The sequence below is a fragment of the Ranitomeya variabilis genome, chromosome 4, assembly GCF_051348905.1.
Source record: "Ranitomeya variabilis isolate aRanVar5 chromosome 4, aRanVar5.hap1, whole genome shotgun sequence".
In the NCBI taxonomy this organism is placed as follows: domain Eukaryota; kingdom Metazoa; phylum Chordata; class Amphibia; order Anura; family Dendrobatidae; genus Ranitomeya; species Ranitomeya variabilis.
Genome location: NC_135235.1, coordinates 448,990,126 through 449,016,283, shown reverse-complemented (window position 1 = coordinate 449,016,283; position 26,158 = coordinate 448,990,126). Strand labels below are relative to the sequence as shown.

Here is a 26,158-nt window from a genome sequence, read left to right as displayed (position 1 = left end):
ATATAGTGTTAAATTTCATTATTTACCATAATGTAATGATTACAATTAAACTTTCATATACTATAGATTCATTATCCACCAACTGAAATTTGTCAGGTCTTTTATTGTTTTAATACTGATGATTTTGGCATACAACTCCTGATAACCCAAAAAACCTGTCTCAATAAATTAGCATATCAAGAAAAGGTTCTCTAAATGACCTATTACCCTAATCTTCTGAATCAACTAATTAACTCTAAACACATGCAAAAGATACCTGAGGCTTTTAAAAACTCCCTGCCTGGTTCATTACTCAAAACCCCCATCATGGGTAAGACTAGCGACCTGACAGATGTCAAGAAGGCCATCATTGACACCCTCAAGCAAGAGGGTAAGACCCAGAAAGAAATTTCTCAACAAATAGGCTGTTCCCAAAGTGCTGTATCAAGGCACCTCAATGGTAAGTCTGTTGGAAGGAAACAATGTGGCAGAAAACGCTGTACAACGAGAAGAGGTGACCGGAACCTGAGGAAGCAGTGGACTGAGTCTGGTGTGGAAACATCCAGAGCCACCGTGCACAGGCGTGTGCAGGAAATGGGCTACAGGTGCCGCATTCCCCAGGTAAAGCCACTTTTGAACCATAAACAGCGGCAGAAGCGCCTGACCTGGGCTACAGAGAAGCAGCACTGGACTGTTGCTAAGTGGTCCCAAGTACTTTTTTCTGATGAAAGCAAATTTTGCATGTAATTCGGAAATCAAGGTGCCAGAGTCTGGAGGAAGACTGGGGAGAAGGAAATGCCAAAATGCCTGAAGTCCAGTGTCAAGTACCCACAGTCAGTGATGGTGTGGGGTGCCATGTCAGCTGCTGGTGTTGGTCCACTGTGTTTCATCAAGGGCAGGGTCAATGCAGCTAGCTATCAGGAGATTTTGGAGCACTTCATGCTTCCATCGGCTGAAATGCTTTATGGAGATGAAGATTTCATTTTTCAGCACGACCTGGCACCTGCTCACAGTGCCAAAACCACTGGTAAATGGTTTACTGACCATGGTATTACTGTGCTCAATTGGCCTGCCAACTCTCCTGACCTGAACCCCATAGAGAATCTGTGGGATATTGTGAAGAGAAAGTTGAGAGACGCAAGACCCAACACTCTGGATGAGCTTAAGGCCGCTATTGAAGCATCCTGGGCCTCCATAACATCTCAGCAGTGTCACAGGCTGATTGCCTCCATGCCACGCCGCATTGAAGCAGTCATTTCTGCCAAAGGATTCCCGACCAAGTATTGAGTGCATAACTGAACATTATTATTTGATGTTTTTTTTGTTTGGTATTAAAAAACACTTTTATTTGATTGGTCGGGTGAAATATGCTAATTTATTGAGACAGGTTTTTTGGGTTATCAGGAGTTGTATGCCAAAATCATCAGTATTAAAACAATAAAAGACCTGACAAATTTCAGTTGGTGGATAATGAATCTATAGTATATGAAAGTTTAATTGTAATCATTACATTATGGTAAATAATGAAATTTAACACTATATGCTAATTTTTTGAGAAGGACCTGTATAGGAACGGACGCCGCTGAAGAGATCCGCTGTCTGCAGGTGAGTATAACCATTTTTTTTAATTTTTTTTATTATTTTTAAACATTCTATCTTTTACTATAGATGCTGCATAGGCAGCATCTATAGTAAAAAGTTGGTCACACTTGTCAAACACTATGTTTGACAAGTGTGACCAACCTGTCAGTCAGTTTTCCAAGCGATGCTACAGATCGCTTGGAAAACGTTAGCATTCTGCAAGCTAATTACGCTTGCAGAATGCTAAAAAAACCGCGAAAAAAACGGAAAAAAAAACGCAAAAAAAAAATGCGGATTTCTTGCAGAAAATTTCCGGTTTTCTTCAGGAAATTTCTGCAAGAAATCCGGTCGTGTGCACATACCCTAAAGGAAACTGATGAAGGGGAAACAGATTAGATAGCAGGAAAGAAAATAGGATGACGCTCACTCTATTTAAGACACAGATATGATTCAGTAGTGACATTACTCACTAAGTGTGAATTTGCAAGTGGGGAAGGTGGGGTGAGTTGTCTTTTAAGGGGTTCCCTGCTTTGGACACTCCCTACTTTGAAAACAAGTCTTTGACAATAGGTTGTGCTGTCCTGCGGAGACTCCAGCAATCAGTTGTAATCTGTAGGGACAATTTTGCAGCAAGTGTTCAATTTTCCTACAGTGTGTTACATCGCTAAGTAGATCTGAAGTAGCGACATCTACTTCAGTTGCCAGGAGCCACCCTATTCGCCCTGCAGATGGCGCTGGTTAAGGAACATATGTTATGGCCAGTATCTGAAGACACTGTCATGCCAGGAATTAGTCAGAGACTACCAGGTTAATGGGTGTGTGTGCTGTCAAGCAGCTCAGCAGGTGTAATCAGCTCTCTGCACTGGCTAATGGGGCAATACCACACCCTACTTAAAAGGGGTTTTCCAGCAAGTAAAGTTCATTTTAACTCCTTCCTGGCATTAGACGTATCCATATTTCCAGGTTGGTTGGTAGCTACAGATCTTGAACGTATGGATACGTCATATATTTAATGCGGCACCGTGGCTGCAGTAGCGGTGCTAGCATTAAAGTTCCGGTGCTATCTTGGACCTGAGCAAATGGAGTCGTCATCCATTAGATTGCCTGAAACACTGATGTCCAACCTATGCTTGGGGCTGTTACAGCACTGATCATAGGCTGGTGCCTAGCAATGCCAGCATCACCAAGCCCAGCTCTGATTGGTGCGATGGACCATGACATTCCACCAATCAGAGCACACAGATGCGCTGTGACCTGGCAGTGACTACCCTGTACTTCCTCATTTTAGCTGCTAATTTGTGCAGTGTGGTCAGTCTGTCCCTCCCTTGCCTGATCCTCCCTAATCCAACTCAATCTGCCTCTCCTCACCTTCCCTCCCTTTTGCCCCCTTTTCCTCCTCCACACCCATCTTTTCAGCCACTAAGCGGTGATCAGTACTTGATCACTCGATTTTTGGCAGTGTTTTCTTTTTGTGCATCCTGCAGCCACCTAGCGTTGATCACTATCACAAATCACTAATCAACATCCATGCTCACTGTTTTCTATGACTTTTTTCTTTCTGTCCATTTTTCTTACTTCCCCTTTGCACCACCACCGTGCGTGCGTCCTACAGCCAACAAGTGTTCATCAATGATGCAAATCAGTGGTCCGCACTTGTGCTCGCTGTTTTCCACAACTTTTTTCACTACTTTTTCTCCACCATCCACCTTTACACCACTCTGTGTGTGTGTCCTACAGCCGCCGATCAGACGTACACCACTGATTAACATCCATGATCATTTTTGTCAAGGAATTTTTTTTCCTAACTACTTTTTTAATCCCCTTTTTTCACCACATCTGTGAGTGTGTCCTACAGCCGTCAAGCGCTGGTCGGTGACGAACATCACTGACAGGCCTCAGGTTATTTTATTTTATTTTTTTTGGGGGGGGGGATTTTGTGAAAAAAGAATTGAGTAAAAAATCATTTAGTTTAGGGACAGTAAACATTAACGTAATAATCGTTGCCTACTACAGTATTTTTTACTGAATTGAGTTAGTGTCAGCGCAGAAAAAAATACTCATCCGTGTGTCCGTCTTACAGCCGTCAAGCGCTGATCACTGACACACATCATTCTTACCTTGTATGGACCTAACTTTCCGAAAAGCCACTGATTCCTGATTTTGTTGCATCAGGAATCCAATTTGATATCACCGGCCTCACGGAAATGGACTTTTTCAAAGTCATTTTTCTGGGGATGTCCTTTTCTTGACCACAATACATGGTGATGGTGCAGCGCCCCAGAGTCCTGGTCGTTGCAGTACTGTGGCTCCGCCACTATGGGGAGCTATGGTGCGTCTGATGGCACTGAAGGAGTTCATCTGATCAGGTATCACAGACACCAATACATTTCACAGCCGGGCCTCCGGGGGGAGCTAAGGGTGCTATTCATTAGGCCACTCCCCACCATAGTGGGTAAACTGGGGGTCAGGCAGGAAGTTAGATCAGAAAGCTGACTGGGTTGGAACCAGGCAACACCTTGTGGCAGAGGGTGTTGTAGGGGAAGATACAGTAGGGTCTCTGTCAGGGGTGGGATCCTGACAGAGGCTTGGCAACAAGAACGAACGTAACGGGACCGTGCCTGCTCCGGGTAGCGGCGGTGCCCAAGAAAGGATTGGAAGAGAGATAGATTGTGCTGAGTGAGAAACGGGATCACGCAAAGGAGAAATACCAGTAGGAGTCGTGCTGTAAGACCGGAGCAACATCCTACTGAGGCGCAATACCGGTGGCCGGAACGCCGAGGGAGTAGAACAACATTCAGCTTCAAGCAATACTCCAAACAGCGGCAGGACAGTCAGTCTCAGGTGGGCTGTCTAACTCAAATCACCTATGAAGTCTTGGGAGGCAATTGTGGGAGAGGGGCGTCTCTAGGGTCCCGGAAGAACTCCAGGCCTACCCGTCAAACGGGTGCCGTTCCTACCCGAACCTCAGGGAGGGACGGAGGATTAGCAGAACATCATCTAGTCGAGTTGTGAGGGAACATCAGAAACAGACACAACAGTTGTGGGGTACTTTCCGTAAGCACAGCAGGGAAGGACTACAACACATAGCGCTAGGGGGAAGGCACAGATTTCCTCCTGTGAAGAGAACTCTGGAAGTGTCATTGGACCGGCCGGACTTGCGCAGCCTGGTGAGCCGTATTCTGGATTGAGGACCCAGAGATCTTCAGTAAAGAGGTAAAGAGACTGCAACCTGGTGTCCTCATTATTTACCGCGACCTGCACCCCACAACTGCACCGTTACAACACCACTTATTGCACCGGACGTCCCCCACTGACAGACAGGGCCACGGACCGGGTCTAGCCACCGTGACAACCCCAGAACTGAGACTCAGAGGCCCGGCTCCGGGTACCCCTCGGCCCTGCGGCGGTGTGGGGGCGCTCCAGCTTGGCGTCACGAACAGGATCTACTTAAGCCTGAAGAATCAGGTCATGTGTGCCTTGGAACTGTGATTTACTGTGCTTGGACTGTACTTTATTGCAAAGACTGTGGATTGCCACTTGCCGCCAAAAGTTCCCGCCAAAACCGCCGCCATTACAGCGCAGAAGAAGAAGGGCGTGGAAGTGGGTGTGAACAAGCTGAAGAGCGCGAAAGACAATGGCCGCCCAGTCTAAACATTCCGGCCCCTTGAGGACGTGTCCGTCAGCAGCCGAGATCCGCCTCCTGATCCTCAATGGTGGGCAGAGACAGAGAAAACGAAACCGCCCATGAAGGAGAGAGCGGGAAAAGGACCAGGAAGAAGAAGTGAGCGACATGGAGGACGCCATGGCGAGCCGCCCGGAGCCGGAGCGTGGGGTCGGAGCAGAGGACTCCCCCAACCACCCGGAGGGGCACCGCAACCAGGCCTCCACCGCTGATGCTGAATTCCTGCAGGCCGGAGTGGACGAGCTCAGCGACCGACCCCGGCGGACGCAGCTGAGCACTGAGGCCGGGTGGAAGAAGGCCATCATCAGGAGCCTCACCAGACATCTGTCGGCAGTCTCGTCTGGTCCGGAGCAAGAAAGAAGTTCCAGCGCTCCGAAGCCAGAAAGCAAGGCCCTGCCGGAAAGCGAGATGCTGCGAGCAGAGATGACAACGTCGCAGCACGAGGCCCTGCAGCCAGCATTCCAGACCCCAGCGGAGGCAGAGCAGACCGGCACCGGAGGGACCGCATCTGAAGCAGGTATGAAGGACGACCCTGCCCTGATGACTGACACCACTCACGCGACTGCTAGTGCCACAGCTGCTGACTCCGTTTCAGTGACTGATCTTGCAGCAGCCGCTACCTCTGCTGCAGCAAATGCCCCTACTCAAGCTGCGCAGACCTCCATTGTTGCGCCCGATTTAACAGTACATGCAAGACGGATTAACGGCGTTTGTCCAGCACTGGGTGTAACCCTGGACCTCACTCTTCCCAGGCCAAGAAGGGTTAAGTGCCAGGTGCAGCCCTGGAAGCCGTCCAACTAAACCTCGGAAACCTGAAACTGTACATAGTTAACTGTTTGTTTCCCTGCTTTTTGCTGCTTTAAACCCGTCCAGGGTAAACTTTTAAAGGGATCCTTTTGTTGACCCGGGATCCCTAGTGTTTTGTTTTGTTTGTCTTTCCAAAGTTTTTGCACAAGTTTTAGAACTGCTGAAATCATGAACAGTGCATGATCCGAACTCCTTGTATATAGTTGCACCTTATTAAAGGCGCTCCCTACTGGTTTTACTTAAAGAAGGACTCTTTGTGAAGATACCGCACTGGAACCTTTGCTGAGTATAGACTGGTAGCTCGAGAAGATACGCTACCTCACAGAGACTTGGTCCCCTCTTAAAGGGGATGTTCATTTGTTGCGCTTAAACCGTGATATTGCTTTAAGACCGGAAGCAATAATGTCTTGACCAAAGGAAATGATGATAATGTTTATATGAGAAAAGTTATATGTGTTTAATTAGTTAAATGTGAAGAAATACTGATAATGTGCTCTGAGAAGTAAAAGGTGAAAGATAGAAGAAGGATGCAGTGGACCCGTAGGGATAGACGTGGAGTCCAGCATGCATGATAGAAAGAAAGATAATGAGAAGGTTTAATGTTCAGAAGAAAATGCTTGATAATGTTGATAGATAGTTAGGATAGAAGGTAAACCCTGAGTCCTCATAGGAGTCATGTAGAGATGGCTCAGTGCTCTTAAACTGAAAGTAATGTTATGTTCTATACTGTGTATAGTAGTTGAAAAGGCAGTAGGCCCTGGCTGAACGGGGCGGTCCTGTAGCAGAAAGGAGAGGCAGTAGGTCTGGTGCCGATAGGACAGGCGGTCCTGCAGATTCAAAGAAGGAGAATGAAAAAAAGTTAATTTACCTTATAATGTGATTATAGGAAGGTCTTTGGTGGATACAGAGTGCATGTCCTTAAAGGCAATGTTAAATTATTGTTCAACAATTTTTGCACTTAGTAGAATACCCGGTTGGGTAAGGAAAGTTAATTATAGCATGTTGCTATGATATTTGACCATGTTTTGTAACGTTCAAGTGTCCTCACCTCCCATAAAGGGAAGCTTGTTCAAGTATACTTATTGTTATTGCACTCAACCAAACTGTATGTCTTTTTGCTAAACTTGTATTGTTGTTTTCTTCCCAGTCCCGGAGTACTGTGTTTAACCAGGGGGGAGTGCAGCGCCCCAGAGTCCTGGTCGTTGCAGTACTGTGGCTCCGCCACTATGGGGAGCTATGGTGCGTCTGATGGCACTGAAGGAGTTCATCTGATCAGGTATCACAGACACCAATACATTTCACAGCCGGGCCTCCGGGGGGAGCTAAGGGTGCTATTCATTAGGCCACTCCCCACCATAGTGGGTAAACTGGGGGTCAGGCAGGAAGTTAGATCAGAAAGCTGACTGGGTTGGAACCAGGCAACACCTTGTGGCAGAGGGTGTTGTAGGGGAAGATACAGTAGGGTCTCTGTCAGGGGTGGGATCCTGACAGAGGCTTGGCAACAAGAACGAACGTAACGGGACCGTGCCTGCTCCGGGTAGCGGCGGTGCCCAAGAAAGGATTGGAAGAGAGATAGATTGTGCTGAGTGAGAAACGGGATCACGCAAAGGAGAAATACCAGTAGGAGTCGTGCTGTAAGACCGGAGCAACATCCTACTGAGGCGCAATACCGGTGGCCGGAACGCCGAGGGAGTAGAACAACATTCAGCTTCAAGCAATACTCCAAACAGCGGCAGGACAGTCAGTCTCAGGTGGGCTGTCTAACTCAAATCACCTATGAAGTCTTGGGAGGCAATTGTGGGAGAGGGGCGTCTCTAGGGTCCCGGAAGAACTCCAGGCCTACCCGTCAAACGGGTGCCGTTCCTACCCGAACCTCAGGGAGGGACGGAGGATTAGCAGAACATCATCTAGTCGAGTTGTGAGGGAACATCAGAAACAGACACAACAGTTGTGGGGTACTTTCCGTAAGCACAGCAGGGAAGGACTACAACACATAGCGCTAGGGGGAAGGCACAGATTTCCTCCTGTGAAGAGAACTCTGGAAGTGTCATTGGACCGGCCGGACTTGCGCAGCCTGGTGAGCCGTATTCTGGATTGAGGACCCAGAGATCTTCAGTAAAGAGGTAAAGAGACTGCAACCTGGTGTCCTCATTATTTACCGCGACCTGCACCCCACAACTGCACCGTTACAACACCACTTATTGCACCGGACGTCCCCCACTGACAGACAGGGCCACGGACCGGGTCTAGCCACCGTGACAACCCCAGAACTGAGACTCAGAGGCCCGGCTCCGGGTACCCCTCGGCCCTGCGGCGGTGTGGGGGCGCTCCAATGGCAGTGTAGAAATCGCAGGAACGTGAAATGTCGTCACGGACAGGAGGCAGATCAAGAGTTAACAGGTTTATTAACAAACGTATACTCCACGCGGGAGTGGTAGTACACAGGAGGCATGTTAGGGAGAAGGGCAGTACTGGGAGCTAGGAAGGGGTAGGGCAGGAACGAACAATAGTTCAATAGGAGGAAACAAAGGCAATAAAACTTATCAGTCTGTAGTCTTCCTGATTGCAGTGTCTCGGTTCTCCAACGGTGGCACCAACAACAGCAGCATGTGACGTCTTGAAGGTGTCTGTATAGGATGGGGTTCCATCCACGTAGCGGGTGAAGAGTCTTTGAAGGGTGCGAGGAGTTCCTGATCTCACAATGCCAAATACTGTGCTCAGTCCAGTACGAAGTACTGACGGAACAAGGCTTTGCTCCACGGTGTATACAGGTACTTGACTAAGAGCCTCTGGCCTAATCACTTGCTTCTCACTGTGCTGAGCACACGTTACAGTCTCTCGTCTCAACAGTGAGTCACCTCCTGGCACTGAGGTTAGCGGGGAACTGGCAGTCTGTCGTCCACCTACGGTAGACCGGTACGCAGGAGATCTGTCAAGTCGGCCTGGGCTCAAAGGATGCTCTGCTTTCACAGCCGACACTGCACCCAACTGCCCACTTACCTTTCCCACCTGGACTCTGTCTCCTTTCCTGCGCGTAGCGCTTTTTAACATGGCCCCACCTACCGCAGTCACATGCAAGGGTCGGTCCTTGTCTGAAAATCTTCCCCCTGCAAAATTGGTGACAGTCCCAGTAGTCCTGGAACCGATGTGAGAAAAGTATACCCGATCTTGTTCTTCCTCTTACAGCAGCACCCCCACCACTGTATGAGGTACCTCCACAGATGATCATGTCACCAAACCAGACTATGATCACCAGTGACATTATACATTTGAGCTCTGTATATAGTGTCACTGCACAGATACTGCAGTGATCACCAGTGACTTTATACACAGGAGCTCTGTATATTGTGTATAGTGTACAGGTCATACAGTGATCACCAGTGACATTATACACAGGAGCTCTGCATATAGTGTCAGTGTACAGATAATATAGTGATTACTGGTGACATTATAGACAGGAGCTCTGTTTATAGTATACAGTACAGTGAAGAAAATAAATATTTGATCCCTTGCTGATTTTGTAAGTTTGCCCACTGACAAAGACATGAACAGTCTGTAATTTTAAGGGTAGGTTCATTTTAACATTGAGGGATAGAATATGAAAAATAAAATGCAGAAAATAACATTGTATAAATTATATAAATTTATTTGCATTTTGGAGTGAGAAATAAGTATTTGATCCCCTACCAACCATTAAGAGTTCCGGCTCCTACAGACCAGTTAGACGCTCCTAATCAACTTGTTACCTGCATTAAAGACAGCTGTCTTACATAGTCATCTGTCCACAGACTCAATTAGTCAGTCAGACTCTAACCTCTACAACATGGGCAAGACAAAAGAGCTTTATAAGGATGTCAGGGACAAGACCATAGACCTGCACCAATCTGGAATGGGGTACAAAACCATAAAGTTATGTGCACACGCTGCGGATTTTTCAGATTTGACGCTGCAGATCCGCAGCAGTTTTCCATGAGGTGTACAGTACCATGTAAACCTATGGAAAACAAAATCCGCAGTGCACATGCTGCAGAAAAAAAACATGTGGAAACGCGTCAGTTTATTTTCCGCAGCATGTCAATTCTTTGTGCGGATTCCGCAGCGGTTTACACCTGCTCCTCAATAGGAATCTGCAGGTGTAAAACCGCAGGTGGAATCCGCACAAAAACTGAGCAAAAACTGAGGTAAATCCGCGATAATTCCACGGTAAATATGCAGTACGGTTTCCCTGCGGATTTACCAAAAACAGTGCGGAAAAATCCGCATCCCATTCCGCAACATGTGCACATACCTTAAGAAAGACTCTGGGTGAGAAGGAGACAACTGTTGGTGCAATAGTAAGAAAATGGAAGAAATACAAAATGACTGTCAATCGACATCGATCTGGGGCACCATGCAAAATCTCACCTCGTGGAGTATCCTTGATCATGAGGAAGGTGAGAAATCAGCCTAAATCTACATGGGGAGAACGTGTTAATGATCTCAAGGTAGCTGGGACCACAGTCACCAAGAAAACCATTGGTAACACATTATGCCGTAAAGGTTTAAAATCCTGCAGTGCCCGCAAAGTCCATCTGTTCAAGAAGACACATGTGCAGGCCCGTCTGAAGTTTACCAATGAACACTTGGATGATTCTGTGAGTGATTAGGAGACGGTGCTGTGGTCAGATGAGACAAAAATTGAGGTCTTTGGTATTAACTCAAGTCGCCGTGTTTGGTGGAAGAGAAATGCTGCCTATGACCCAAAGAACACCGTTCACGCTGTCAAGCTTGGAGGAGGAAACATTATGTTTTGGGGGTGCTTCTCTGCTAAGGGCACAGGACTAATTCACTGTTTCAATGGGAGAATTGATGGAGACATGTACCGTAAAATCCTGAGTGACCACCTCCTTCGCTCCGCCAGGACATTAAAAATGGGTCATGGCTGGGTCTTCCAGCATGACCCAAAACATACAGCTAACTCACTCTTTCCTCTGGCACGAAAACACTATGTCGAAGTAACCCAGGGACCCCATTGAAGCCCAGATTACTGTATAGTGGTTAAAGGGTGAGGGCTGGGGTTTCCTTTCTGGGATCTGCCAAACACAGTGGCTGATGCTGAGTTTGTTCAAGGTAGCCTTTTTAAGATAGCACCTTTTACAGACTTTACACGGTGCCGCCACAGTAGAAGATAATTATTAGGCCATGTGCACACGTTCAGTATTTTTCGCGTTTTTTTCGTGTTTTTTCGCTATAAAAACGTGATAAAAACGCGAAAAAAACATGAAAAAAACGCTAACATATGACTCCCACTATTTTCAGGGTATTCCGCATTTTTTGTGCAAATGTTGCATTTTTTTCCGCGAAAAAATCGCATCGCGGAAAAAAAACAACATGCTCATTAAATTTGCGGAATTGCGGGGTTCCGCACACCTAGGAATGCATTGATCTGCTTACTTCCCGCACGGGGCTGTGCACACCATGCGGGAAGTAAGCAGATTATGTGCGGTTGGTACCCAGGGTGGAGGAGAGGAGACTCTCCTCCACGACTGGGCACCATATAATTGGTAAAAAAAAAAAGAATTAAAATAAAAAATAGTGATATACTCACCCTCTGATGGCCCCGGAGTCTTCCCGCCTCTCAGGTGCATGCTGCTGCTTCGGTTCCTGTAGCTGGTGTGTGGTGAAGGACCTGCAATGACGTCGCGGTCTTGTGATTGGTCGCGAGACCGGTCATGTGACCGCTCACGTGACCGCGACGTCATCGAAGGTCCTGCACACACACATCATCTATAGGAACGGACGCCGCTGTGGAGATCGGCTGCCTGCAGGTGAGTATAACCATTTTTTTAATTTTTTTTATTACTTTTAAACATTCTATCTTTTACTATTGATGCTGCATAGGCAGCATCTATAGTAAAAAGTTGGTCACACTTGTCAAACACTATGTTTGACAAGTGTGACCAACCTGTCAGTCAGTTTTCCAAGCGATGCTACAGATCGCTTGGAAAACTTTAGCATTCTGCAAGCTAATTTCGCTTGCAAAATGCTAAAAAAAAACGAGAAATAAAACGGGAAAAAAACGCAAAAAAAAATGCGGATTTCTTGCAGAAAATTTCCGGTTTTCTTCAGGAAATTTCTGCAAGAAATCCTAACGTGTGCACATACCCTTACATGCTGCCTACTTAAACAAATTGTCTGTCTGTGTAAAGCAGGACAGGTCCAACAGAGTGAGAGATGATCTTCACAGTCGCTATCCACTCAAGCTAAGCAATCAGGATCCTGAGCTGGGAGGATGCCCTTTCATAAAATTGCCTAATAGAGGAAATGCAAATTGAAGTAAAACAGTTTTCCTAATGATGACAACCTATTTTATAAAAGAAGCTGGGAAGGTGTTTAACTGAGAGCCATGAGTCCAGCTTCTCGAAATCCCCGTGATCAGATTCTATTACAGAGAAAAAGCTGTAGGTCTGTTGCTGTTGCAGACCTACAACTGCTACGATTCCCTGATAGTCTGCACCATACTGAGAGTTTCATAGCAGTGAGAATACCCAAGTTGAAGACCACAGGCCTAATGTCACGCTGGATACGAGAGGACCTTGAGGGTGCAGCGCAACACGAGGAGGACACCATGAAGACACTGCTATCTATTAAAAGGTGTGACGCCTATAGACATGATAAAAACTGTCTATAAGGTTTCTAAAAAATGAAAACCAAACCAGGCTATGACCATGAAACTCTTTTATCTATAGACAGGAAGTAGATATAGCATCCTGATCAAGTTCTTTTTATAGTAAAATGCTGTAAAATAAAAAAAACTCCTCTGAAAATGAACTAATAGGAATTCCTTTTGGATGAGATAGATTACGGTATCTTCCTTGGAGCCTGTTTTGTAAACTAATGTTAAGACACAATCCTTAAACATCTAAATACTTTTTTCCCCGAGTAAAAGAAACCAGTAGGAATGGACACAAATGCCGGTGAAAAATAGGGGAGATCTTCAGGGTGCATCGAACTGATTGATGGGCTGACAACCAGGACTTTAGCCAGCACTTCTAATAATTTTGATACTATACCGCACTGTCATTAGTCTACTTTATTTCTGGAGCGGATAATTGGTCACAGTATATCAGTATGTTTGAGCACTATATGATGGTATCTATGTAGCTGTTGTAGAGTATTTTTAATCAGGGAGCTGTCTGGAGTTTTAATTTGGTCAATTTTTAGCACTGGAATGGGGAATAGTCCAAAATGACGATGATGATTTGTATGCCAATTCCCTCTTCAGAGAGGAAGAGGACTTACATAGCGCCAACTGTTGTAAGCAGCAATCCTACATGTCATTATCGACCCTTTAACAAGTCTTGCAATGTGACTGAGGATATAGGCCAAATCATAATTTAAATATTCAGGCATGATGTTTCGGGTGATTGCTCCTCATCAGTGCAAAGTGTGAGAACTGATTTGGCTCTGGACTGAGGTCTAAGGGGTAACGTTTCTTTTTGTGGAGAGTGTGACATGCCGATGAGCATTTGGATATGATATGGTGTCTGTGAACTGTATTTGTGCTTAGGGAAGCCTGCGGAAAATACTACTAGGATACGTTTTTATAGAAAACCCAATGGCGCAGCACCAGAACAGTAAAGAAGCTGACCCAGGCTGGCTGTAATGAATATAACAGTTTACCACATTGAGCATAGAAATGAATAGGGTCAAGTAACAGAATAATAAAGCAAACATGTAATAAAACCGATAGAGCATGCAGAAGGGTGGCATTTACAGTGGAAGACATGCAGTCGGCGGTGTACTGTATGTAGATGGAGTGGCACTGGCGTGTGCTGTAGGTGGAGTTGTATAATGAGAAGTCTCTGCACTCTCCCCCTCCTCCTCTCTGGTTAGTGAGGCTGCAGCAGACGCCTCCTCTCCTACCCTGCAGAGCTACTAGCACTGTGCACTGTGTCTGTACAGCTCTGTGCTGTCTGCATTAGTCCCTCTATGCTGTCACTTGGATCTCAGTCCCTATTTGCATTGGTCCCCAAGTGCTCCATGCTTCCCAGAGCCTTGACTGCTGCTCCCCGGCTGCATATCATATAGGTATGTATGGATATGAATGTGCTAATGATCTGTACCAGAGCGACTATGTATATTTTATCTGCATAGCCTAAATGTATGTGTGCTATACTATGTATACTAGATCTACCATGGCGGAATTGTATTTGACGTAATTTTTTATATTTAATGCACAAAAATGTATAAATCAAAGGAAAGAACAGTTCTAGCATATGGTATAAATTATTACAGAAATATATTGGAAATTGGTATTTATTAATGTATGGGAACACATAGCTCCCATCACTTCGCTGCAGGTGTTTTATCCTCAACGGACACATGATACCTGCACATTCATCTATCGGACTACATATCGTGTGTGAGAGAACACGTGCGGTGGTCATCCAGGATGGCTATACATGTGTATATATAATATATGTAATATATGTATATACTGATAGGTACTGTATATATCTTTAGTTTTTGACATTTGCTGCATTTACAGCACACAGCCAAGACAGTATAGGGTGAATTTGGCACAGGACTAGGGCTGGAGATGTGATCTATTGATTGTCCATTTCTGTATTAGCTATTTAGGACCTCTGTATGCAGAATGTGCTCAGATTGATGTCTAAACCCAAGGAAGCTCTATGCATACTATATGCTCAATGTGCGCTTGCTTTTCTTGGGAATACTCAGATTCGATCCCAAAGGAAGGAGATATGTAGAGTCCTCCTACGTTTGGGTGTCGTATCTTCCGAAACATTTTGAGTGGTTTGTGAACCCGGCCTGCCCTCTATTCACATAATCCTAACCTATTTTCACAGTCGTAAGCATTTTCCAAAATCCCGGGACGCAGCTGTTCAGCAGGTGCATAGCTACACACAGGTGCTCATAGGTCTAGTGTAACATTCCTGTACCGTACTCGTCACAAAATGTAGACTTTGCATCTTGAATGTTTTGTTTCTATATATACATAAATGTTTAGGAAATAAATTCTAAGTTTTATAGTTTAAAATGAAGCTATACAAAGTTATACTCCGTACACATGCACGGATTAATATATCCAAGTTTTCAGAACAGAGGACTGGGCATAGAACGTAGAATTAGGAAGTTCTTTCCTTGTTCTACAGAAGTCTAATCATGCTTTCAGAATACATGGATAGAACCTGCGAAACACCAGGAGATGTCACCTTTATAGTAGAGCTGGGGTAGTCCTAAGGGTTACGCGCATGGAGAACATTTTTGGGTATTGTTCACAACTACACCATGGCATCTATTTATAACAGAAGATGTTTTTCTGGATGCAGAATACAACAGATATCAACAGCACTACACAGACCCCACCTGGCGGGTCCGATGTCCAATGGGTTTTGCTGGGGAACTGTTGCGTCTATAGTTTTGACAACAAAAAAGTGCTGTACGATGCCCTGTTCTTACTGCCATTTGTAACGGAATTGGGAACTGAGGCTCACAATGCAAGTGTGAACATAGCCGTAAAAGAGTTGACCACTACTTTTATAGTGATGACTTATCCTTAGGATAGGTCATTAATATAAGATAGGTGTGGGTTCAATACCTACACCCCAACCCTTCAGCTGTAATCACCGTCTGAAGGGAGCTGGTTATAAACAATGTACAGAGGGGAACAGCACGGCTCCGTACACTAGTTAGTGGCCTCTCTTGGGTACTACAGATCAGCTCCTATTGAACACAATAGGAGGTGAGCCGCAGTGCCCATAATGGCCACTGTGTACAGTATACAGAACTGCAGTTTTCCAGCTCGTTACACCACTTAACGTTTGACCACTGATGGAGGTGCTAAGAGTTTATTGGCGGGGTGCTCATCTTATATTAATGATCTGTCCTAGGGATAGGACATATGTGTAAAAAAGTGGTTTACCCCTTTAGGAGAATGGGCACTGTCCAGGTTAGCTGGCCACTGAGTTTTATAGATATATAAACTTATTATTACAGCTGTTTACTGGCCAGAAATAGAAATGATTTGATATTCAATGATTATTTGGTGACAAAGTGTCCTGTCTTAGACCATCCTGTCTTCTATTTAGATCCTTTCAATGGTGCTTTCATTAATTCTGTGATTCTATCTGTCTACTCACTCTTAGGTTCATAACTTTTTTTTTCTAAACCTAGTTGTTTTATGTTATTTTCAGTATCGGCTTTGATCTGGTCATCTGTGCTTGAAGTAGAAGGTCAGTGTTGAGTCAGTCATAGATCCATTGGTTTTTGTGTGGTTCATAATATTTTATCTCACAATCAATTTGATTTTCTTGGACAGGCTTATCTTTCACTTACACGTGATCATATCAACAGTGCTATTCAATATCCGTTATCTGTAAGTGTCTAGGCTTTCCATCACCAAAGATTCAATTCACTTCCCCAGCCCTGTGTATTAATACCCTGGCCATGGCAGATTTGCAAGTTGATGCCCCTTCAGCTCCCTCTCTTCTAGCTATGCCCCTACACAATCTAAATACCCCTAAAACAGCAGGCTAAAAGGCTGCACTGTGGTTTAACCAGGTAGGAGGCACAGTGTGGAATGTGTTACTCATCTTCTAGCTCTTAGTGAATCAGCAATGATGGAAAAGATAGGGCAAGAGATTCTATGGAAACAAGAACATGGCTTATACTACCTCTCACACCACCTACAGCACTTGACTCAATGTTCGCGTAGGTTGATAAAGCAGCTTTCAGTTTTACCTGATCTGCAGTTTTATGCAATTAGTGCTTTCTTTATCGATTATATTGTTTTCCAATGCCCATAGTTTAAAGGGCATCTGTAGTGTGGTACATGACAGATATTCAAAGACTTAACCTTATGAAAAAAAACATACACTCCTTTGTAGATGAAGTGCTGCACCCTATTCTAATCTATTTTTTTTTTCACTCCTTCTCATGAAATGTTCCCATATACATGGGATAGTTGTCGTCTAACAGCAATCTCTCCAGACTCCCACATATACCTTCCACAACAATTATACTGAGAATCGCTATCATTCCTAACATAGAGGCTTTAAGCAGCTTATCTCTCCTGAGAACTGGATTGTGTATTTAAATTTAAAGCCCCCTTACACATTAGATTGCTGTTGGCCAAATGATCGTTTGACCGACAACATTCTCCCCCTTCACCATCCCTCACAAAGGAACACTTGACTTGGCCTAGCGCTCCTGTGTTCTCCATGAAAGAGCCGCTGCCAGGCTCCTCTAGAAGCAGGTTATTTCCCAGAGAGCAAAGGGATTGGCAGGAGGAAATCCATCAGGCAGATCCTTTCCTCTCCTGATATTGACACGTCTAGCTGACTTAAGTCCACCGTGTATGGGGGACTTTAAGGGGCCTAATACTTACCTCCCTTAGTATCATCTGTCAATGCGGCCCTAATATCAATGAAATGGCTGGCAGGTCCTGTCAAAATTGGCAGGTTCAAATTACTTTAATATAATGTGTGTAAAGGCCATTACTGCTTCTCCTGCTTTCTGCTTTATTTCCCTTCCTTTATTTAATTGGTTGAAGGTGTTGTCCACTATTTGGGTATTGATGACCTATCTTTGGGACAGGTCATCAATATGAGATCGATGAGGTCCAACACTCAATTCCTCCACTAATCAGCTGTTATCACTTCTTTCAGTAGCCAGAGGCAAACAGTGTACAGGGAACAACTCAGCTCTGTTCATTATTTAGTGGATGTGGCTAAGAACTGAAGCTCAGCTTCTACTCTCTTCAAAAAGAGCTGAGCTGCAGCCTCTGAAAATGGCCACTATACAGTGAACCAAGCTGTTCTTTTTCAGCTCCATTCACTGCTTACATCTGGCTGCTGCCTATGTTGCAGTGGTGGAGGTACGTGTTAGATCCTAATGGAGCGCCCTCAGACGCAGGGCCGCGGGGTACTCGGTACCGGGTCTCTCTTCTCGGTTCTGGGGTTGTCACGGTGGCTAGACCCGGTCCGTGACCCTGCTAAGGGGCGTCCAATTAAAGGTGATGGTAGGTAGTGCAAGGCGCGATGAATAACGAGGACACAGGGTTGCAGTCTCTTTACCTCTTTACTGCAGGCTTCGGGATCCGCAATCCAGAGCACTGCTAACAGGGCTGGCTGAGACCGGCCGGTCCGAAGGCACATCCAGAGTTCCCTTTGCAGGTGGAAATCAGTGCCTACCTACTAGCGCCTGTGTGTTGTAGTACTTCCCTGCTGAGCACCACGGGATAGTCCTCACAACTCTTGTATCTGTTTCTGATGTTCTTTCTCTCCGTCCCCCAGATGATATGGATAGGACGCACCCGTATGACGGGGTAGGCCTGGAGTTATTCTGGGACCCTACAGACGCCCCTCTCCAACAATTGCCTCCGTTGTCTGCTTAGGTGATTTAGGTGAGACAGCCAACCTAAAGTTAACTGTCCTGCCGTGGGTTTGAAGTAATGCGTAGAGCCTAATATTCCTCGGCGTTCCGGTCACCGGCTACGCGCCTCAGAAGGATGTTGCCACAATCTTAGGGGCACGACTCCTTCTGGTTCTTTCTCCTTTGTGCTGTGATCTCGTTTCTCACTTCTCCACAAAATACTTCGCTTCGTGTCCTTTCTTAAGATGCCGCCGCAATGAAGTGCAGGCGCGGCTCCATAACGATCTTTCCTTTCGCTAGGCCACTGTCAGGATCCCACCCCTGACAGGGACCCCCCTGAATCTTCCCAAGCAACGCTCTCCTCTCACTAGATGTTACCTGGGCAAAACCCAGTCAGCTTCTCCCTAACTTCCTATCCAACCCCCAGTTTTACCAGAGTGTGAGGAGTGGCCTAATACATAAAAACCCTTTGCTCCCCCCGGTGGCCGGAATGTGAAGTGTAATGTGTGACTGTGATACCTGGTCAGGTGAACTCCTTTAGTGCCATCAGACGTAACATCACTCCCCTTAGTGGCAGAGCGACATTACTGCAACGACCAGGACTCTGGGGCGCTGCACTAGCGATAGGTCATCAGCTACAAAAGACCCTTTAACCATTGACTCTTCATCTATTGCCTAATGTGCTCTAAATCGTTTCCCAGTTCTATTTACATCAAGTTTAGTTATGAAACCATGGAAGGTTCTTAAGATGTCCAGCTTGGTGGCTCAGTGGAGGCACTGTAGCCTTCCAGGTCCTGAGTTCCAACTCTACCATGAGCATTGGCAAATCATTTGTATGTTCTTCCTGTGTTTTGCATGGGTTTCCTTTGGGTAATCTGGTTTCCTTCCTCGAAAGACATACTACACTGTTGGTGAATTTAGATTGTGAACCCCAAATGGGGACAGTGATGGTGATGTCTGTCAAGTGCTTTGGAAAGCAATGGCGCTATATAAGTAGAACAATAAATACATTTCTATTAAACATTTTAGATCAACTCCTCGCTATTTAAAGGGAACCTGTCACTAAATTCATAGTGAAGAATCATGGGTAGCATGAATCAGAGCTTGGCCACGCTATTGCAGTCATGTATGTTTGACTCTGAAACTCCATAGCTAATATAGTTTGAAAAGCTGGTTGGAGACAATAGAGAGAGACCTGTCTAGGCTGTCCTACTTCTCCCTGCCCTGATTCAGATGATTGACAGGTCTTTTCCATGTGTGTAAGTGGGGGGAGACCTGTCAATTAACAAGAGCATGATGGGTAGGGGTTGGCCATGGCCTACGCCAGTTCTTGGATGGCTTTTCAATCTATGCTTTCTTTGAATTGCTACAGCATTTCAGGGTTAAATATACCTGATGGCAAATGTGCAGCCAAAATCTGATTCCTGCTGCCCGTGGATCAGGCAGCATAATTTTTGTGACAGGTTCCTTTTAACATGTGTGCTGTCAATGAGTTTGCACTTCTTTTTTAACATATTCACATAACTTACATTTAATGGGAATCTGACAGCAGGATTTCACCCACTAAAACTATTTAAATGTGCATGTAGCTTTTTGAAAGTCAAGTACAACAATACCTTTACTTGGCCAGTCCATATGAATTTAAATTAGTGTTTCAATTGATATGCAAATTAGGCGGAAGGACTATGGTAGATCTGAAGGCTTTGTCACCCCAGCTCTATTTCCTTCCCAAAGTGGCCTTGTTCTGCTTGAGGAAAAAAAAGGAGAAGAGGTGATTCTGGGCCAAGATTAGAGCTGGAGTGACAGAGGCTTCAGCTCTACAAATAGTTCTTCAGCTTTATTTGCATATCAATTCAAACAAAGATTTCTCAGCAATGGTCATTTAAAGAGCTGCATGCACATATAAAAAGTTTTGGTGGGGGAAATCCTGCTGACCGACTCCCAAGGTCAAAAATCAGTGCAAATTTTTCACAGCTGAATCCAGTGAAAGCTTGCTTTTGAGAGGTAGCCACGTAGAAGGACGGCTCAATTGACTCAGCTAAACACTTTTGGCTCTGAGCTCTATTTTTCAATACTCCTGATGGCGGCTGCAGAATGCATGCTATTGCTTAGTCTCCAAGGTGAGGCAAAATAGGTATCTTATCAGAGTTATTAAAAGAAGGTATTTAAATAAAACTGTAAAACTTCTTGAAGTAAAAGACTTAAATAAATGTATTCTTCCCACATTATGACAGAACGCTTGTGGTTAGGACAGTGTCTGGGGCTTTTTTTTCTTTTGTGTCTGTTGTTAAAAGTGTTAGACACAAGGGTTTATATTGTTCAAAACAGGTTACAGTCTAAAATGAAATAGTTTGCCATTCTAGGATGTACTTTAGAGGGGAATACAGCGCACAAAATGGGCCTGGGGGGGCACTATGAGAGGAGGCAAAATATATAAAAAATGTCATCACTCAACAAGAGGTTATGGGGTATTCTTCTTACAAATAAAACTGCTGCTGCCTCGTGGCTGGGAAAAAACTCCCAATAAAATTCACCAGTGGGGAAAAAAACACTTTAAATATAGGCAAAAGAAGAGATTTCATATGGCTATAGCCCCCGTCTCACTAAGCGAGATCGCTAGCGAGATCGCTGCTGAGTCACAAGTTTTGTGACGCAACAGCGATCTCAGTAGCGATCTCGCTATGTGTGACACGTAGCAGCGATCAGGCCCCTGCTGTGAGATCGCTGGTCGTGTCGGAATGGCCTGGACCTTTTTTGATCGTTGAGGTCCCACTGGGTAGCACACATCGCTGTGTTTGACACCTTACCAACGACCTCGTTGACGACTCAGACACTGAATCGTCATAATAGCTCCCATGTGACATCGTTGTACAGGTCGCTACAGGTCGCTGGTGAGATTTCAAACAGTGAGATCGCAGCAGCGATCGTTTGGAAGATCTCACTGTTTGACATCTCACCAGCGACCACATAGCGACGCAGCAACGATCCCTGACAGGTCGTATCGTTGTCGGGATCGCTTTAGCGTTGCTTAGTGAGACGGGGCCTTATGGCAGCAGAAAAAGAAAAAGGGCGAGGAAAAAAATGAAAGTGCAAAAACTAAAAATCGCCCAACCCGTAAGGGGTTAATGAATACAATGGTGATGACTTTATCAACTATGTTATCTGTACCCCTATGACTAGATACAGATAAGCCGCATGATAAAGCAGGATTCTGTAGTGGTCATCACTATTTTCCATTATGCAGGTCTCAGGGCTGTCACCAGAATACCCAGAAGAGGAGACATTGCTTTCAGACCGATGAACATCACATATCTATCTTTATTTGAAAAGGAACCAATATCGACCATTTTATTGCCAGTGACACTTGATGAATAGCTCTTTCTACAATTGCTTTTTCAGTTTGTTTTTTCGATATTCCTGGAAGTAAGATGTTAATTTTTATTCTTTGGATTCCTCCCATAAGATGTGTACTTAGACTGGGAAAATATTGGCAGCTGCTCAAGACACCCGGATTTGTAGGTAGTAAATTGCAGTCAAGAAAAGGAATCCTCCTGCTATAACTTAAGGAACAATGTGTCCTAACTGCAGTCTATTCTTTAGATCATGCTATTACATAGTCTGTGCATTTTCCATTGTCTTCTAGTGGTTCATGTTCTCTGCTGATCGTCGGTGCAGGAAGTCACCGCATGGCCCATATCTGTCTTTCCTGCTTTGGTTTCATTTGACGCCTCTGTTTCCCTTACCATACAGGATGTGTCTCACGGCTGAATGATCACAGATTAAACCCCTTTATACAAATTAGGACATTGTGCTATACGGTATTCTATCAGTTCTATTAATTGGGATACAGTGTCCACCTGAGGTTTGATGGCCCATTCCTTATAATTACGGTATACTCTTGGTCCATTCACCAATTTTATAGCACAAGTACATGTGTAATTTAATTGCCAACTCTACATGATAGCTTAGTCATTAGCCCCCAAAAAGATGATGCCCAGCAGCAAAAGATTTCCTAATTGTGGCTTTTTCTTCTGATCATCATAAGCCCTGTTTCTGTTTGGCGTCATGATTGCATCAGTCCAGTATCTTCTAATCCTCGAGGGGGACAGTCCAACCCCTATGTTCCACGATGTAGTATGTATTAATTATAGATATGTTTATAGTCTGCATAACAGTATGTATGCTTTATACATACTCCAGACCAGTGGTACCCAACCTTTCTGACCTTGAGAGCCACATTCAGCTCTGCAAGAGGGTCACGAGCCACATCCAGCTCTTGCCCCACTCACAGTAGTGGCAGCCAAAGCCCCTATTACGGGTATAATAATAACCAACCACCTTTTCCACACAAATCACCCCAAAGCAGTATACCAAGATCCAGGAGTTCCCACAATACCCCACCACATTAAGCATTCTCCAATCACACACTCCCAACACAGTCATATTCAGCTTCAAGCACTTCCCCTGACCATAGTATCATCCTGTCTCCAGAGTACTGTACTTAAATTATCTCTAAACTCCCAAGACCAGTAGATGTGTACCCAGATCTGCTCTTCCCTGCAGGGCTACTCACAAAGCTACAGGTTGGGGACCCCTGCTCCAGACCATAACCCAACCAGTGGGCATGGCCTCGCTCCATACACTTGTATGGAGCGATGCCATGCCAAGCCTGTAGTCGGCATGGACGATACAAGTGTATGGTGCGAAACCACGCACACTGGCTGGGAGTATGAATAACCGGTGAATCCCCACATGCCCTGCGGGATTCATAAGTCTGCAGTCACACAGAGTAACTACAAAATTATCGATTTGGATGGGGCAACCCCTTTAATATGTATGACCATCTAATGTTTATAGGCCTCCCAACTTTGGATATGAAATATGAATTTAAAGGGGTTGTCCTATATTAAGCTACAAACCTGCAGTCATTCTATGTGACTGTAGACTAGTGAATTCTCACATTGTGTGCACCGTGATGATTCTGTGGCGCCATGAGCTGGCAGTCATGTGACTGCAAGTATGTTATTTGTATACTTCCGTCCATATTACGACTAGACTGTTTCCGGCCTCGATCAATAGACTTGCATTGCGAGAGGCCGCTCCCATCTAGTCAGCATGTGACTACATGCGTGCAAGTCATATACTTGCAGTCACGTGTCCGCTGCTCCCGATACCATCACTGTAGAATCGTCATAGTGCGAGTGCTGGGAGTAGTCGCAAGTCTGCAGTCACATAGAGTGACTGCAGACTTGTAGCTTAAGGCACAACAACCCCTTTAAATAGTTGATCCTCCTGTGCTGCTTTCAGCTTGCTCTTCTATCTCAATAGAAAAGACATGAATGCTTGGCCCAGCTGAATGTTCACATGTATGGGAGAGTTTAGAGATATAGCTGTCATCAGAACAACCCTTCAGCTTTTATCTAAGGTATACAGGTCCTTCTCAAAAAATTAGCATATAGTGTTAAATTTCATTATTTACCATAATGTAATGATTACAATTAAACTTTCATATACTATAGATTCATTATCCACCAACTGAAATTTGTCAGGTCTTTTATTGTTTTAATACTGATGATTTTGGCATACAACTCCTGATAACCCAAAAAACCTGTCTCAATAAATTAGCATATCAAGAAAAGGTTCTCTAAATGACCTATTACCCTAATCTTCTGAATCAACTAATTAACTCTAAACACATGCAAAAGATACCTGAGGCTTTTAAAAACTCCCTGCCTGGTTCATTACTCAAAACCCCCATCATGGGTAAGACTAGCGACCTGACAGATGTCAAGAAGGCCATCATTGACACCCTCAAGCAAGAGGGTAAGACCCAGAAAGAAATTTCTCAACAAATAGGCTGTTCCCAGAGTGCTGTATCAAGGCACCTCAATGGTAAGTCTGTTGGAAGGAAACAATGTGGCAGAAAACGCTGTACAACGAGAAGAGGTGACCGGAACCTGAGGAAGCAGTGGACTGAGTCTGGTGTGGAAACATCCAGAGCCACCGTGCACAGGCGTGTGCAGGAAATGGGCTACAGGTGCCGCATTCCCCAGGTAAAGCCACTTTTGAACCATAAACAGCGGCAGAAGCGCCTGACCTGGGCTACAGAGAAGCAGCACTGGACTGTTGCTAAGTGGTCCCAAGTACTTTTTTCTGATGAAAGCAAATTTTGCATGTAATTCGGAAATCAAGGTGCCAGAGTCTGGAGGAAGACTGGGGAGAAGGAAATGCCAAAATGCCTGAAGTCCAGTGTCAAGTACCCACAGTCAGTGATGGTGTGGGGTGCCATGTCAGCTGCTGGTGTTGGTCCACTGTGTTTCATCAAGGGCAGGGTCAATGCAGCTAGCTATCAGGAGATTTTGGAGCACTTCATGCTTCCATCGGCTGAAATGCTTTATGGAGATGAAGATTTCATTTTTCAGCACGACCTGGCACCTGCTCACAGTGCCAAAACCACTGGTAAATGGTTTACTGACCATGGTATTACTGTGCTCAATTGGCCTGCCAACTCTCCTGACCTGAACCCCATAGAGAATCTGTGGGATATTGTGAAGAGAAAGTTGAGAGACGCAAGACCCAACACTCTGGATGAGCTTAAGGCCGCTATTGAAGCATCCTGGGCCTCCATAACATCTCAGCAGTGTCACAGGCTGATTGCCTCCATGCCACGCCGCATTGAAGCAGTCATTTCTGCCAAAGGATTCCCGACCAAGTATTGAGTGCATAACTGAACATTATTATTTGATGTTTTTTTTGTTTGGTATTAAAAAACACTTTTATTTGATTGGTCGGGTGAAATATGCTAATTTATTGAGACAGGTTTTTTGGGTTATCAGGAGTTGTATGCCAAAATCATCAGTATTAAAACAATAAAAGACCTGACAAATTTCAGTTGGTGGATAATGAATCTATAGTATATGAAAGTTTAATTGTAATCATTACATTATGGTAAATAATGAAATTTAACACTATATGCTAATTTTTTGAGAAGGACCTGTATAGGCATTTTTGCACCAATGTTTTCACTCCACTGTTTCAAGACTGAAGTTTAATTTATTGAATATAATATATGTGTTACAATCTGTCCAGGTTGTCAGTTCATTTCCTTAAAGATACCCACACACTTTAGATAATAGTCCATCAAATGTTCATTTGGGTGACAGCTATCTCTCCTGTCTCCCAAATATACTTGTATGCTTTGCTTGGCCAAAATGTTTATGTTTTTAATGAGAAAAGGGGAGTAAAGGCCCAGAGAGACACTGGAATAACGTTATCCAAACCACCTGACTTCGGCAGAATCAGTCGACAATCTTTGTGTATGAGGACCTCCTCATTATTCCCAGGCAGTTGATGTTGGTGAAAAGAAAGATCCAGCCTGTTGAATTTCAATAGCCAATACTTCTGTTTGGCACTTAGATAAGCTGCTGCCAAAGGGGCTCTTTCATAACAAACATAACGATGATTGGTCATACTGAGAATTCTTGTGTATGAAGGAACCAGAAAAGACAGCGGTCATCTAACATTCGGCCAGCCGACAGCTACCTTACATGAATGGGGGCCTAAAAGGGAACCTGTCACTTTAGAAAATTATATTTACCTGAAGATATGGGGTTAGTCTGCGCATAAGTAGCGTAAAAATTCTACCCAGTTGTGTTACTGAAAGTACGGCTACAGGGAGAACATTTATTTATTTATTCCTGGTAGCTGCTGGTTTTCAGTCATGACAGGTTC

At 44.7% G+C, this 26,158-nt stretch overlaps 1 protein-coding gene across 3 annotated transcripts in view; it reads left to right on the top strand.

Annotated features, from left to right (window-relative positions):
* PPP1R16B (protein phosphatase 1 regulatory subunit 16B) overlaps positions 1-26,158 on the top strand; it is a 134,629-nt gene that overhangs the window by 23,368 nt on the left and 85,103 nt on the right. The window contains exons 1-2 of one of the 3 annotated variants that reach the window (XM_077251527.1): positions 13,942-14,119; positions 16,249-16,287. The exons of 1 other annotated variant lie outside the window; for it this stretch is intronic. The gene's annotated coding sequence lies outside the window, so the exon portion shown is untranslated. Of the gene's footprint in view, positions 1-13,941; positions 14,120-16,248; positions 16,288-26,158 lie in introns of those variants that run through there. One more of the 3 variants, XM_077251526.1, reaches the window with a different exon arrangement.